Genomic DNA, 13,574 nt, shown 5'->3' on the forward strand with positions numbered 1-13,574 from the left:
TTCACTTCCCTTCTTTTCACAGCTATTTGTAAGGCCTCCTCAGACAGCCATTTTGCTTTTTTTTTTTTTTTTTGGCATTTCTTTTTCTTGGGAATGGTGTTGATTCCTGTTTCCTGTACAGTGTCATGAGCCTCCGTCCATAGTTCATCAGGCACTCTATCAGGTCTGGTCCCTTAAATCTTTCTCACTTCCACTGTATAGTCATAAGTGATTTGATTTAGGTCATACCTAAATAGTCTTGTGGTTTTCTCCACTTTCTTCAGTTTAAGTCTGAACTTGGCAATAAGAAGTTCATGATCTGAGCCACAGTCAGCTCCTGGTCTTGTTTTTGCTGACTGTATAGAGCTTCTCCATCTTTGGCTGCAAAGAATATAATCAATCTGATTTCGGTGTTGACCGTCTGGTGATGAACATGTGTAGAGTCTTCCCTTGTGTTGTTGGAAGAGGGTTTTTGTTATGACCAGTGCATTTTCTTGGCAAAACTCTATTAGCCTTTGCCCTGCTTTATTCTGTATTCCAATGCCAAATTTGCCTGTTACCTCAGGTGTTTCTTGACTTCCTACTTTTGCATTCCAGTCCCCTAGAATGAAAAGGATATCTTTTTTGGGTGTTAGTTCTAGAAAGCCTTGTAGGTCTTCATAGAACTGTTAAACTTCAGCTTCTTCAGTGTTACTGGTCGGGGCATAGACTTGGATAACTGTGATATTGAATGGTTTGCCTTGGAAACAATCAGAGGTCATTCTTTCGTTTATGAGATTACATCCAAGTACTGCAATTTGGACTCTTTTGTTGAGTATGATGCCTACTCCATTTCTTCTAAGGGGTTCCTGCCCAGAGTAGTAGATATAATGGTCATCTGAGTTAAATTCACCCATTCCAGTCCATCTTAGTTCACTGATTCCTAGAATGTCGATGTTCACTCTTGTCATCTCCTGTTTGTCCACTTCCAATTACTCAACATAGTGACTCCATAGTTCTATGCATTTCAAATTGATCACCATCCAAAGATGTCAGCATCCAAAGATATTACATGGGTTTCCCAGGTAGTGCTAGTGGTAAAGAACTTGCCTGCTAATGAAGGAGATGCAAGAGAGGGATGTTTAATCCCTTGGTCAGGAAGATCCCCTGGAGGAGGAAATGGCAACCCACTCCAGTATTCTTGCCTGGAGAATCCCATGGACAGAGGAGCCTGGTAGGCTACAGTCCATGGGTTTAAAGAGTCAGACATGACTGAGTGACCTAGTATGCAAAGATATAGCATAATCATTGACTATATTAACAAGACATGGGCTTCCCTGGTGGCTCAGTGGGTAAAGCATCTGCCTCCAATGCAGGAGACCCAGGTTTGATCCCTGGGTTGGGAAGATCCCCTGGAGAAGGAAATGGCAACCCACTCCAGTATTCTTGCCTGGAAAATCCCATGGACTGACAAGCCTGATAGGCTACAGTCCATGGGGTCGCAAAGAGTCAGACATGACTGAATGTCTTCACTTCACTATTGACTATATTCTCCACACTGTATATGTCATACCTGTTCCACATTTATTTTGCAACTGGAAGCTTGTACCTCTTAATCTTCCTCATCTATTTCTTTCCTCCCTCAACCCCTCTCTCCTCTGGCAATCACCAGGCTTTGTTCTGATGTCCTTTAACCTTCACATACACATTTATTTCCTCTGAATAAGTCACTGGGATATTCCCCCAAAGCATCAGTAATTTCATAATACCAACTAATATATAATACCTACTAGAAGCCAAGCAGTATCCCAAGTGCTTTACATATATGGATTCATTCAAGGTTCATAACAACCCTGTGAGGGAAGGTACTATGATTATCCTTACCTTATAGATGAGGAAACTGAGACACAGAGAGGAAAAATTACAAGGCCCAGGTTTCACAGTTTATATGTGGTGGAACTAGATCAAGAGCTCAAACAGTCAGGCCTGGGCTGACACTTATGTTATGACACTGTCTTACGAATCACTGCTACTGTTTTATTAAACAGCTGTTGAGTCTTTTTCAATGTGCTCGAATGTTATCACAACCCTGCACTTAATATAGTCCTCGGAAGTGGCTTTTAATCACATTCTTCCATTCAAGAACTTGCTGTTGTTTGATCATAGACAAGTACTTTAACCTCTCTGCATCTCAGTTTCTGAGTCACATTCTTTTCCATTTATGTCTGCCCATTTTGCTGGCCTTACATCTGAAAATGATTTACTTTGTTGTGGTCCAGTCAACTGCTTTGTAATCAGTATCAATGTAATTAGAAAAAATCAAATCCATCTGAAAATGATTGATTCTGTAGCTCTTGGTTGACATGGCCCTTAGTCACACTGAAGGTCCCAACCAAACAGCTAGCTCAGGATTGATCAACAGGAAGAGAGAGCTTGAGCAGAGCCAAAAGAGAGATGATACCCCAGCTGCTGAGGTGGGCAAGCAAAGATGGCTTCCATAAGCATCACTGTCACATGACAGTATGCATATTCTGTAAGCATCTATGCTGAACCTGTTGTAATGGTAAAATGTAAATGGTAAATGGTAAAATGGTAAAGTGCAAGGCTGAAATGTAAGTAACCTTGTCTATAAACACAGAGGGCAAGAGGAGGAGAGGGCACCAGAGGATGATGTGGTTAGACAGCATCACTGACTCAATGGACATGAGTTTCAGCTTCGGGAGATAGTAAAAGAGAGGGAAGCCTGGCATGCAGCAGTCATGGGGTCACAAAGAGTCAGACATGACTGAGTAACTGAAGAATGACAACAACCAAACACACACACATACACGCACAAAATTGCTTTCCATGAAGTTGTTCTACGATGAGAAAAAGAAGTTTGACACTCTCTCTAGATCATCCTTTTCTTCAACACCATGGCTTTTCTTTTTTTTAAATTCTTTAATTGAAGGATAATTGCTTTACAGAATTTTGTTGTTTTCTGTCAAACATCAACATGAATCAGCCATAGTTATACATATGTCCCCTCCCACTTTTCATTGTGAGCTTTTAAGGACTTATATGTCGATTTTTTTTTTTTATCAACATACCACACAGTTCTTTCCAGAATCCAAATTAGAGTTCATTAGTACTGAGACAACTTCACAGAAAAGCTATTTACTGGTTGTAATGGATAAGGTGACAAGATAATATTTTCAGGTTTTAAGTAATTTTTCTCAATATATCTTCCACTTTCCTTTTCATCCATCCATCCATGCTCTGTTCTCCTTGCCTTGGGAAAAAGAGTCAGAGCATCTAATTCAAAAAGATCTTATGAGCTTTCGAGCAAGTTTAGTCATTCAAAGAAATCTAAGCTCTGAACATTTGGGTCCATGTGTCTTTTTCAATTCTGGTTTCCTCAGGGTACATGCCCAGAAGCGGGATTGCTTCCCTGGTGGCTCAGTGGTAAAGAATCTGCCTGCAATGCAGGGGACACAAGAGATGTGGGTTCAATCCCTGGATTGGGAAGATCTGCTGGAGAAGGAAATGGCAACCCACTCAAGTATTCTTACCTGGAGAATTCCATGGACAGAGGAGCCTGACGGGCTGCAGTCCATGGATTTGCGAAGAGTTGATACAACTTAGTGACTGAACAACAACAATGGTAGCTTTATCCCTAGCTTTTTAAGGAATCTCCATACTGTCCTCCATAGTGGCTGTATCAATTTGCATTCACACCAACAGTATAAGAAGGTTCACTTTTCTCCACACCCTCTCCAGCGTTTATTGTTTGTAGACTTTTAGATGATCGGTGTGAGATGATACCACATTGTAGTTTTGATTTGCATTTCTTTAATAATGACCAGTATTGAGCATCCTTTTATATGTTTAATAGCCATCTGTATGCCTTTTTTGGGCTTCCCTGATAGCTCAGTTGGTAAAGAATCCACCTGCAATGCAGGAGACGCCGGTTCAATCCCTGGGTTGGGAAATCCCCTGGAGAAGGGATAGGCTACTCACTCCAGTATTCTTGGGCTTCCCTTGTGGCTCAGCTGGTAAAGAATCTGCCTGCAATGCAGGAGAGCTGGGTTCGATCCCTGGGTTGGGAAGATCCCCTGGAGAAGGGAAAGGCTACCACTCCAGTATTCTGGCCTGGAAAATTCCATGGACTCCATGGGGTCGCAAAGAATTGGACATGACTGAGAGACTTTCACATTCCTTCTTTGGAGAAACGTCCATTTAGGTCTTCTGTCCACTTTTTGATTTTGATTGGGTTGTTTGTTTTTCTGGTATTGAGCTACATGAGCTGCCTGTATATTTTTGAGATTAATTCTTTGTCAGTTGTTTCATTTGCTATTAATATTTCCCATACTGAGGGTTGTTTGTTCACCTTGCTTATAGTTTCCTTTATTGCACAAAAGCTTTTAAGTTTAATTAGGTCCCATTTATTTATTTTTGTTTACATTCCCATTATTCTAGGAAGTGGGTTGTAGTGGTTTATGTCAGAGAGTGTTCTGCCTATGTTTTCTTCTAACAGTTGGAAACAACCTCGATGTCCATTGACAGATGAATGGATAAGAAAGTTGTGATACATATACAGTTCTAATAAGGTGGATAAACCTACAGACTATTATACAGAATGAAGTTAGAAAGAAAGACAAATATTATATATTAACACATATATATGGAATCTAGAAAGATAGTGCTGATGATTACTTGCAAGTTAGCAAAAGAGACACAGACATTTTGGACACAGTAGGGGAAGCAGAGGATGGCATGGTATGAGAGAATAGCATTGGAACATATACATTACCATATATAAAATGGATAGATAGCCAATGGAAGTTTGTTGTGTGACTCAGGGAACTGAAAGCCAGTATTCTGTGACAACCCAGAGAGGTGGGATGTGGAGGGAGATGGGAGGGTTTCAAGAGGGAGGGGACATATGTTTATTTAATCCTGATTCATGTTGAGGTATGGCAAAAATCATCACAATATTGTAACTCTTTGTGACCTTGGACTATAACCCACCAGACTCCTCTGTCCATGAAAATCTCCAGGTCAGAATACTGGATTGGGTAGCCATTCCCTTCTCCAAGGGATATTCCCAACCCAAGAATCAAACCCAGGTTTTCTGCATTGCAGGCAGATTCTTTACCATCTGAGCCACCAGGGAAGCCCTGAAAAGTAATTATTATGTAATTAAAAATAATAAAATATAAAAACTTAAGCTCATAGAGAAAATAATTGCACAGGCAGACAGGACCTTCAAAATATAGAAAGAGAAATCTTTTCCTCACACTAGAAATGGATTCTTCTAAGCTGGGGGAGAAGAGTGGAGCCAAAACATAAGATTCTTGAATAGAATCAAGGATCTTTTACTTCATTTTGTAGCAGTTATAGCAGGGAAGGATTAAGACCCTAGAAAGCAATGGCTGTGAGGTGTTTCTTGGCAGGCAAGTCTGTATGCAGAGTTGGTAAAGATTCCTGAGCCCCAAGAGCAGTGGGAAAGCAGCCAAGGACCTTTGAGTTGAAGGGGCCAGGAGAGTGAGCATCTCAGTAGTAATCAATATAGACCTCTGATTAATAACTAATAACTGTATGTTTGTCCTCTCATCACTGCTATTCACCCCCAATTACCCCCAACATCCAGGCAACACAAAAAATATTGACAGTGTGATATTGACAAATCTTGGGGAAAAGACCATAAGAACTGACTGAGGTTAGTTTTTTCCCACCAGTCCCCCACCATTGAGCCCCTGGGGTTCAATGTCTGAAAGATAGCTGTTATTTTTAAATAGTTATATTTTTGCACAATAGAGATGGAGATCTGAGGGTCATACACACTATAACACCTTTAAGGTTCAATTCTCCCAACCCCACTTTTTTATCATGTAGTGGTTCACTTTGATGTTTTCTGCTCTGTTCAAGAAAAAAAATTGTGACAGAAGGGAATTTGTCTCATACTTATAAAAGGCTTGAATATCTGTATCTTAAGATTTTGGCATTAACTTTTACCCCTAACTCATATTCACATCTAGGGTGACACAAGCTATACCCAAACAAAAGTCATTTTCAGAATGTTCAACTTATTATCAGCTAGCTCCACTGTAATTCAAAGTTATGATGCCAGGAAGTCTAGTTATTTGAAATCTGAAAAGAATATTGCCAAACCACACCTTTCAAAAATGTTATTAACATATGATTTTTTTTTTTTTTTTGCTAAACAAGGAAGATGGGAAATGTAGTTGCATTCACAAAGAATGTATGGAGACTGCCAAGAAAGCAAATAATTTTTGGGAGTCACCCTTATTTGGAAATATTCAAGTCACAGAACCATGGTTGTTTAAACAAATTCATCTACCATATCTCCTTTAGAAAATATGTGCTTCCAAAATATATGAAAAGGTCTGAATACTATGCTACTCAGTTCTATGATTTACTTGAAAACAGCTCAGGTTAAGAAAAAAAATAGACAAAGCCTGCCAAGAATTGCAAGTAGCTTCCTGTAGCCATTGTGATGTAGTGGAAAAAGCAAAGCCTCTGGAGTTGGAGAGACCTGTTTGTGAAGCTTGGCTGCACTCTTAACTAGTTGGGTGACCTTGGGCAAGTAACTTTATCTTCCCTATGATTCATCTGTAAAAATAATTAAATTATATTAAATGAGAAAACATATGTGAAAGTGCTCATTGAAGGATATTCCCCCTTCTAGGCCACAGTGGAAAAACAGAATAGTTATACATGGTTATTATGATACAAAGTAATAAATACATGCATTCCTTAGTATGCACACAAAACTATTTAGATAAGTTCTGAAAGGCTCTGAACAGAGCGAAACAATGTAAAGTGATATTTGGCCAAATGCAAAATTATAACTAGAGCAAGATACATTGAAATAAATTCTACTTATTCTACTTTAAAATGCTCCTATAAAAATCCTTTTTAAAGTCATTAGTTGCTTTATGAAATTTGCTATGAGTGGCACATCTAGACAGTCTAATGTTTTGCTTTGTTTTTTAAATGCTAGGTGTTGCTATTTCTAAGGGAATTATGAGAAGGAGAGTAATAAAAAAAATATGGGTTATTTCTATCCTTTTAGCCATAATAAAACATCAGCTTGAGTTCAAAAGCAGCAAATGAGGTGACTCTTAGTGGAAGAAGACACTAGGGTTGATGGCAAAATTATAAGGTATTCACCCAACTCAAGGCATTCTCTCAGTTGTCCAAAATCTTCATGATGTTCTTTGTGTTGAAATAATTCTCCCAAGAAACCCATGCTTTACTATAAGTGTTATAACCTAGGGGGCAAACTATGGCACATGGGTCAAATTTGAGCTTTTGTGTTGTTGTAAATAAAGTTTTATTGAAATACAGCCATCCTCATTCAGCTATGTGTTGTTATGATTGGTTTTGGACTATCAAATTGAGACAGTAGCTCTGATATATATACACTACCATGTGTAAAATAGCTAGTGGGAAGTTGCTGTATAGCACAGGGAGACCAGCTTGTTGCTCTGTGGTGACCTAGATGGTTGGGATGGAGTTGGGGACGGGAGGGAATTTCAAGAGGGTGAACATACATATACACTTATAGCTGATTCATGTTGTTGTATCGCAGAAACCAAATAAAAAATAAGTAAATAAATAAATGAGTGGGGGAATAGAGTTAAGGAGTTGTGACAGAGACCACATGGCCCACAAAAGACCAAAATATTTACTATCTGTACCTTTACAGAAAAAATGTGCCAACTCCTGCTCTAACCCCTAACAACTCACTTGCTACCTAAAATCAAAGGCAATATATTTAACCTATCCATGGGATATTTTCACTTTAAAAGATGGCCATATTAACTCCATTTGTTGATTGACTGGGTGAAAATTTTTGAGCAGAGAAAGAGGCCTCCTTGTGCACTTTCCCCATGCTTATTTCCTTTCCAAAATAAAAGAAGTCAGCGATGTGGCACCCTACGTTGGAAAGTTTGCTACATTTTGAATTTAGTGTGACTGTAGACTTTGCATTACAGTAGAGGCATGTGGAAGCTAATCTGAAGGTAGCTGCCTTTATTTAATTATTTTCCTTAAACAAACCTTAGTACAGCCAAAGTCAGCTTTTCAGGGGTCTATCAATCCCTTAGATTTGCTCTGAAATAATTTGGCTGAAACACATTAGCTGTGTCACATTCTTTATAAGATTTTGAAAACTTCGCAAATCACAGCAATGATATTTCTTGGAATACCGAGCAATGAGCTCCAGCACTGGTGAGCTTCATAAAACTTCCTCCCAAATCACCGTTGACAGTCTGATTCAACCCACAGCTCATCCTCCCAAATAATGTGATTTGAAAGATAAGGTATGCAAATTAAGTAAAATAGTGGCTGAAAAAACAGCAGAAGACAGGAATGGGGGGGGGGGGAATCTCCATTCTGAGTATGCAAGACTTCAAGATGGAGTCATGCTACAACGAGTAATTCAAACGCTATAACTTACATGTGTCAAGGGGTCTTTGATATAAGAATCTGGAGGAGAGAAAGTCGAGATTAGTCTGGCTTTCTTTGTTCTTCATGGACATATTCCAAAATAAAGTTCAAATTAATGTTAGTCTTGGTTAGTTTTATCATGCCTACAACAAAAATAAAACATTTGCCATATTCTTCCCAATACGTAGTGAGTTTGAAATATATTTTCCATACCAATGTGGTGGGGGGAGCTTCTTTTTAAAAATAGAGTCAAAATAAATGCCAGCAAAGTTTATAATATGGCTACTGAGCAGAGGGAAATTTTAAATGGCAAATTAGTGTATCTTTAGCAACAGAGCAACATATAATGATATAGTTTCATATATTTCAGATAGTTCTATATCTGGTTCTGCCATTTGGTGGCAAAAAATTTCACTTCTCAGTTTTTCTCTGTGAGAGGCAGGAAAAAAAAAGACAGAATGAAAGCTATTAATAATGTGATGATTTGAGGACTTTAAGTTCTAAATTGTGTTATAAGTGTATCCAAGTATATGCTGATTCTTTTGGAAGAAAAGAAAGGAAGCTTTTACCTCATTCCCTGGGGGTCATTTGCAGATATACTTTGACAAAGAGGTGTCAGTGAAGGGCAAAAGGACAAGTCCCAGCACATCAGAAGTCTCCCTATAGGGTCAGTAATTATTTAGGAGAGTTCAAGTAATGAAATGCCACTAGTTTAACAGCAATATAGTGATACATCTACCCACAGGATTAAGGAGTTGCAAAATGGGCTCGTGTCCTTAAAGCTGAGCAGCCAGCCACTGATGAGGGGCCTTGGACCACCAGTGAGGAAGACATGAAAACTGAAACACTAAAGCCAGAGAACAGGAGGAATATTACTGAGTTTTCTTGGGGTCTGCCCTTAAGGTAAATTTCATTTTGTCCCAAATAAAAAGACTTTGGTCTTTATAGGAGGCCATGTCAACTGATCATCAGGAATCGGGGCAATTTTAACCTATACACAGACAGGAGCAAGCAGAGGACTTTCTAATTGTAAATCAGATCATGCTCACCTGCTGTTCAACACTTTCAGTGGGTTCCAGTCACTTTCAGAATCAATCTGAAATCCTAATCATGGATCAGTATGGCTCTATATGCTTTTTTATTCTGGCCACCTCTCTGACCTCAGGTCTTACTGCTTAAATACCCCGCTCCATCCAAAATCTTCTTGCTGTTTTTAGAACATGCCAAACTCATTCTTACCTCAGAACCTTCGCATTTGCTGCTCCTGTGGCCTGGAGTGCTTGTTTCCTGGACCTTTACATAGTTTATTACCTTAGTACGTTAATGTCTCTATTCAAACATCAGCACCTAAGAGTGGCTGACCTTGGTATAAAATTTACCCCCCTTGTCCAAGGTAAGGAGCAGCGGCTGTGCTTTGCTGGAGCAGCCATGAAGAGATACCCCACACCAAGGTAAGAGAAACCCAAGTAAGATGGTAAGTGTTGCAAGAGGGCATCAGGGGGCAGACACACTGAAACCATACTCACAGAAAACTAGTCAATCTAATCACACTAGGACCACAGCCTTGTCTAACTCAATGAAACCAAGCCATGCCTGCGGGGCAACCCTAGACGGGTGGGTCATGGTGGAGAGGTCTGACAGAATGTGGTCTACTGGAGAAGGGAAAGGCAAGCCACTTCAGTATTCTTGCCTTGAGAACCCCATGAACAGTAGGAAAAGGGAAAATGATAGGATACCAAAAGAGGAACTCCCCAGGTCAGTAGGTGCCCAATATGCTACTGAAGATCAGTGGAGAAATAACTCCAGAAAGAATGAAGGGATGGAGCCAATACAAAAAAAAAAAAAAAAACCCAGTTGTTGATGTGACTGGTGATAGAAGCAACATCCGAGGCTGTAAAGAGCAATATTGCATAGGAACCTGGAATGTCAGGTCCATGAATCAAGGCAGATTGGAAGTGGTCAAACAAGAGATGGCAAGAGTGAACGTCGACATTCTAGGAATCAGCGAACTAAAATGGACTGTAATGGTGAATTTAACTCAGATGACCATTACATCTACTACTGCGGGCAGGAATCCCTCAGAAGAAATGGAGTAGCCATCATGGTCAACAAAAGAGTCCGAAATCCAGTACTTGGATGCAATCTCAAAAACGACAGAATGATCTCTGTTCGTCTCCAAGGCAAACAATTCAATATCACAGTTATCCAAGTCTATGCCCCAACCAGTAACGCTGAAGAAACTGAAGTTTAACAGTTTTAAGATGACCTACAAGATCTTTTAGAACTAACACCCAAAAAAGATGTCCTTTTCATTCTAGGGGACTGGAATGCAAAAGCAGGAAGTCAAGAAACACCTGGAGTAACAGGTAAATTTGGCCTTGGAATGCGGAATGAAGCAGGGCAAAGACTAATAGAGTTTTGCCAAGAAAATGCACTTGTCATAGCAAACACCCTCTTCCAACAACACAAGAGAAGATGCTACACATGGACATCACCAGATGGTCAATACTGAAATCAGATTGATTATATTCTTTGCAGCCAAAGATGGAGAAGCTCTATACAGTCAACAAAAACAAGACCGGGAGCTGACTGTGGCTCAGATCATGAACTCCTTACTACCAAATTCAGACTCAAACTGAAGAAAGTAGGGAAAACCACTAGACCATTCAGGTATGACCTAAATCAAATCCCTTATGATTATACAGTGGAAGTTAGAAATAGATTTAAGGGCCTAGATCTGATAGATAGAGTGCCTGATGAACTATGGAATGAGGTTGGTGACACTGTACAGGAGACAGGGATCAAGACCATCCCCATGGAAAAGAAATGCAAAAAAGCACAATGGCTGTCTGGGGAGGCCTTACAAATAGCTGTGAAAAGAAGAGAGGCGAAAAGCAAAGGAGAAAAGGAAAACTATAAGCATCTGAATGCAGAGTTCCAAAGAATAGCAAGACGAAATAAGAAAGCCTTTCTCAGAGATCAATGCAAAGAAATAGAGGAAAACAACAGAATGGGAAAGACTAGAGATCTCTTTAAGAAAATTAGAGATACCAAGGGAACATTTCATGCAAAGATGGGCTCGATAAAAGACAGAAATGGTCTGGACGTAACAGAAGCAGAAGATATGAAGAAGAGGTGGCAAGAATACACGGAAGAACTGTACAAAAAAGATCTTCACGACCCAGATAATCATGATGATGTGATTACTAATCTAGAGCCAGACATCTTGGAAAGTGAAGTCAAGTGCGCCTTAGAAAGCATCACTATGAACAAAGCTAGTGCAGGTGATGGAATTCCAGTGGAGCTGTTTCAAATCCTGAAAGATGATGCTGTGAAAGTGCTGCACTCAATATGCCAGCAAATTTGGAAAACTCAGCAGTGGCCACAGGACTGGAAAAGGTCAGTTTTCATTCCAATTCCAAAGAAAGGCAATGCCAAAGAACGCTCAAACTACCGCACAATTGCACTCATCTCACATGCTAGTAAAGTAATGCTCAAAATTCTCCAAGCCAGGCTTCAGCAATACGTGAACCGTGAACTTCCTGATGTTCAAGCTGGTTTTAGAAAAGGCAGAGGAACCAGAGATCAAATTGCCAACATATGCTGGATCATGGAAAAGCAAGAGAGTTCCAGAAAAACATCTATTTCTGCTTTATTGACTATGCCAAAGCCTTTGACTGTGTGGATCACAATAAACTGTGGAAAATTCTGAAAGAGATGGGAATACCAGACCACCTGACCTGCCTCTTGAGAAACCTATATGCAGGTCAGGAAGCAACAGTTAGAACTGCACATGGAACAACAGACTGGTTCCAAATAGGAAAAGGAGTACATCAAGGCTGTATATTGTCACCCTGCTTATTTAACTTATATGCAGAGTACATCATGAGAAACGCTGGACTGGAAGAAGCACAAGCTGGAATCAAGATTGCCGGGAGAAATATCAAGAACCTCAGATATGCAGATGACACCACCCTTATGGCAGAAAGTGAAGAGGAGCTAAAAAGCCTCTTGATGAAAGTGAAAGAGGAGAATGAAAAAGTTGGCTTAAAGCTCAACATTCAGAAAACGAAGATCATGGCATCTGGTCTCATCATTTCATGTGAAATAGATGGGGAAACAGTGGAAACAGTGTCAGACTTTATTTTTCTGGGCTCCAAAATCACTGCAGATGGTGACTGCAGCCATGAAATTAAAAGACGCTTACTCCTTGGAAGAAAAGTTATGACCAACCTAGATAGCATATTCAAAAGCAGAGACATTACTTTGCCAACTAAGGTCCGTCTAGTCAAGGCTATGGTTTTTCCTGTGGTCATGTATGGATGTGAGAGTTGGACTATGAAGAAAGCTGAGCGCCGAAGAATTGATGCATTTGAACTGTGGTGTTGGAGAAGACTCTTGAGGGTCCCTTGGATTGCAAAGAGATCCAACCAGTCCATTCTGAAGGAGATCAACCCTGGGATTTCTTTGGAAGGAATGATGCTAAAGCTGAAGCTCCAGTACTTTGGCCACCTCATGTGAAGTGTTGACTCATTGGAAAAGACTCTGATGCTGGGAGAGATTGGGGACAGGAGGAGAAGGGGACAACCCACAATGAGATGGCTGGATGGCATCACGGACTTCATGGACGTGAGTCTGAGTGAACTCCGGGAGATGGTAATGGACAGGGCGGCCTGGCGTGCTGCGATTCATGGGGTCACAAAGAGTCGGACACGACTGAGCAACTGAACTGAACTGAACTGAACTTACTTCATATCACCTCATCCTGCTTTTATCTTCCTTCCAATAATTATCATCATATGATCATAGAATACCTAGATTAATTTATCTATCCTTCACCAGATTACATGCTCCGTGAGGGCAGGAATTTGGTTTTGTTCAGTCTTTACCTCTGAGGCTTACAAGAGGGACTGACATATAGTGGGTACTCAGCTGATATTTATTGAATGGATAAATGAATTTTAAACAGATATTCAAATGAAATCAGCTTCTATAGAAATTTTTGCTTCCAGACTGTGGTAGACATCAAATATCTGAAACAGTGAAACATATGACAATCAAATTTTAAATGCTTCTGGAAAAGTTGATTCCCTAAGTGTCCTTTATCATTCCACAATTTAACTCGTGTTTTAAGTTCATCCTACATGCAATCATTTAAG

The 13,574-nt window shown here is 39.9% G+C and overlaps 1 non-coding gene across 1 annotated transcript; it reads left to right on the forward strand.

Moving 5' to 3' along the window:
* The first annotated feature begins 1,292 nt into the window (after nucleotides 1–1,292).
* Nucleotides 1,293–1,364, forward strand: TRNAW-CCA (transfer RNA tryptophan (anticodon CCA)). Its single transcript has one exon. It is a non-coding gene; the product is annotated as a tRNA-Trp (tRNA).
* The last annotated feature ends 12,210 nt before the right edge of the window (nucleotides 1,365–13,574 follow it).

Source organism: Budorcas taxicolor, chromosome X (assembly GCF_023091745.1).
Source record: "Budorcas taxicolor isolate Tak-1 chromosome X, Takin1.1, whole genome shotgun sequence".
NCBI classification, from domain to species: domain Eukaryota; kingdom Metazoa; phylum Chordata; class Mammalia; order Artiodactyla; family Bovidae; genus Budorcas; species Budorcas taxicolor.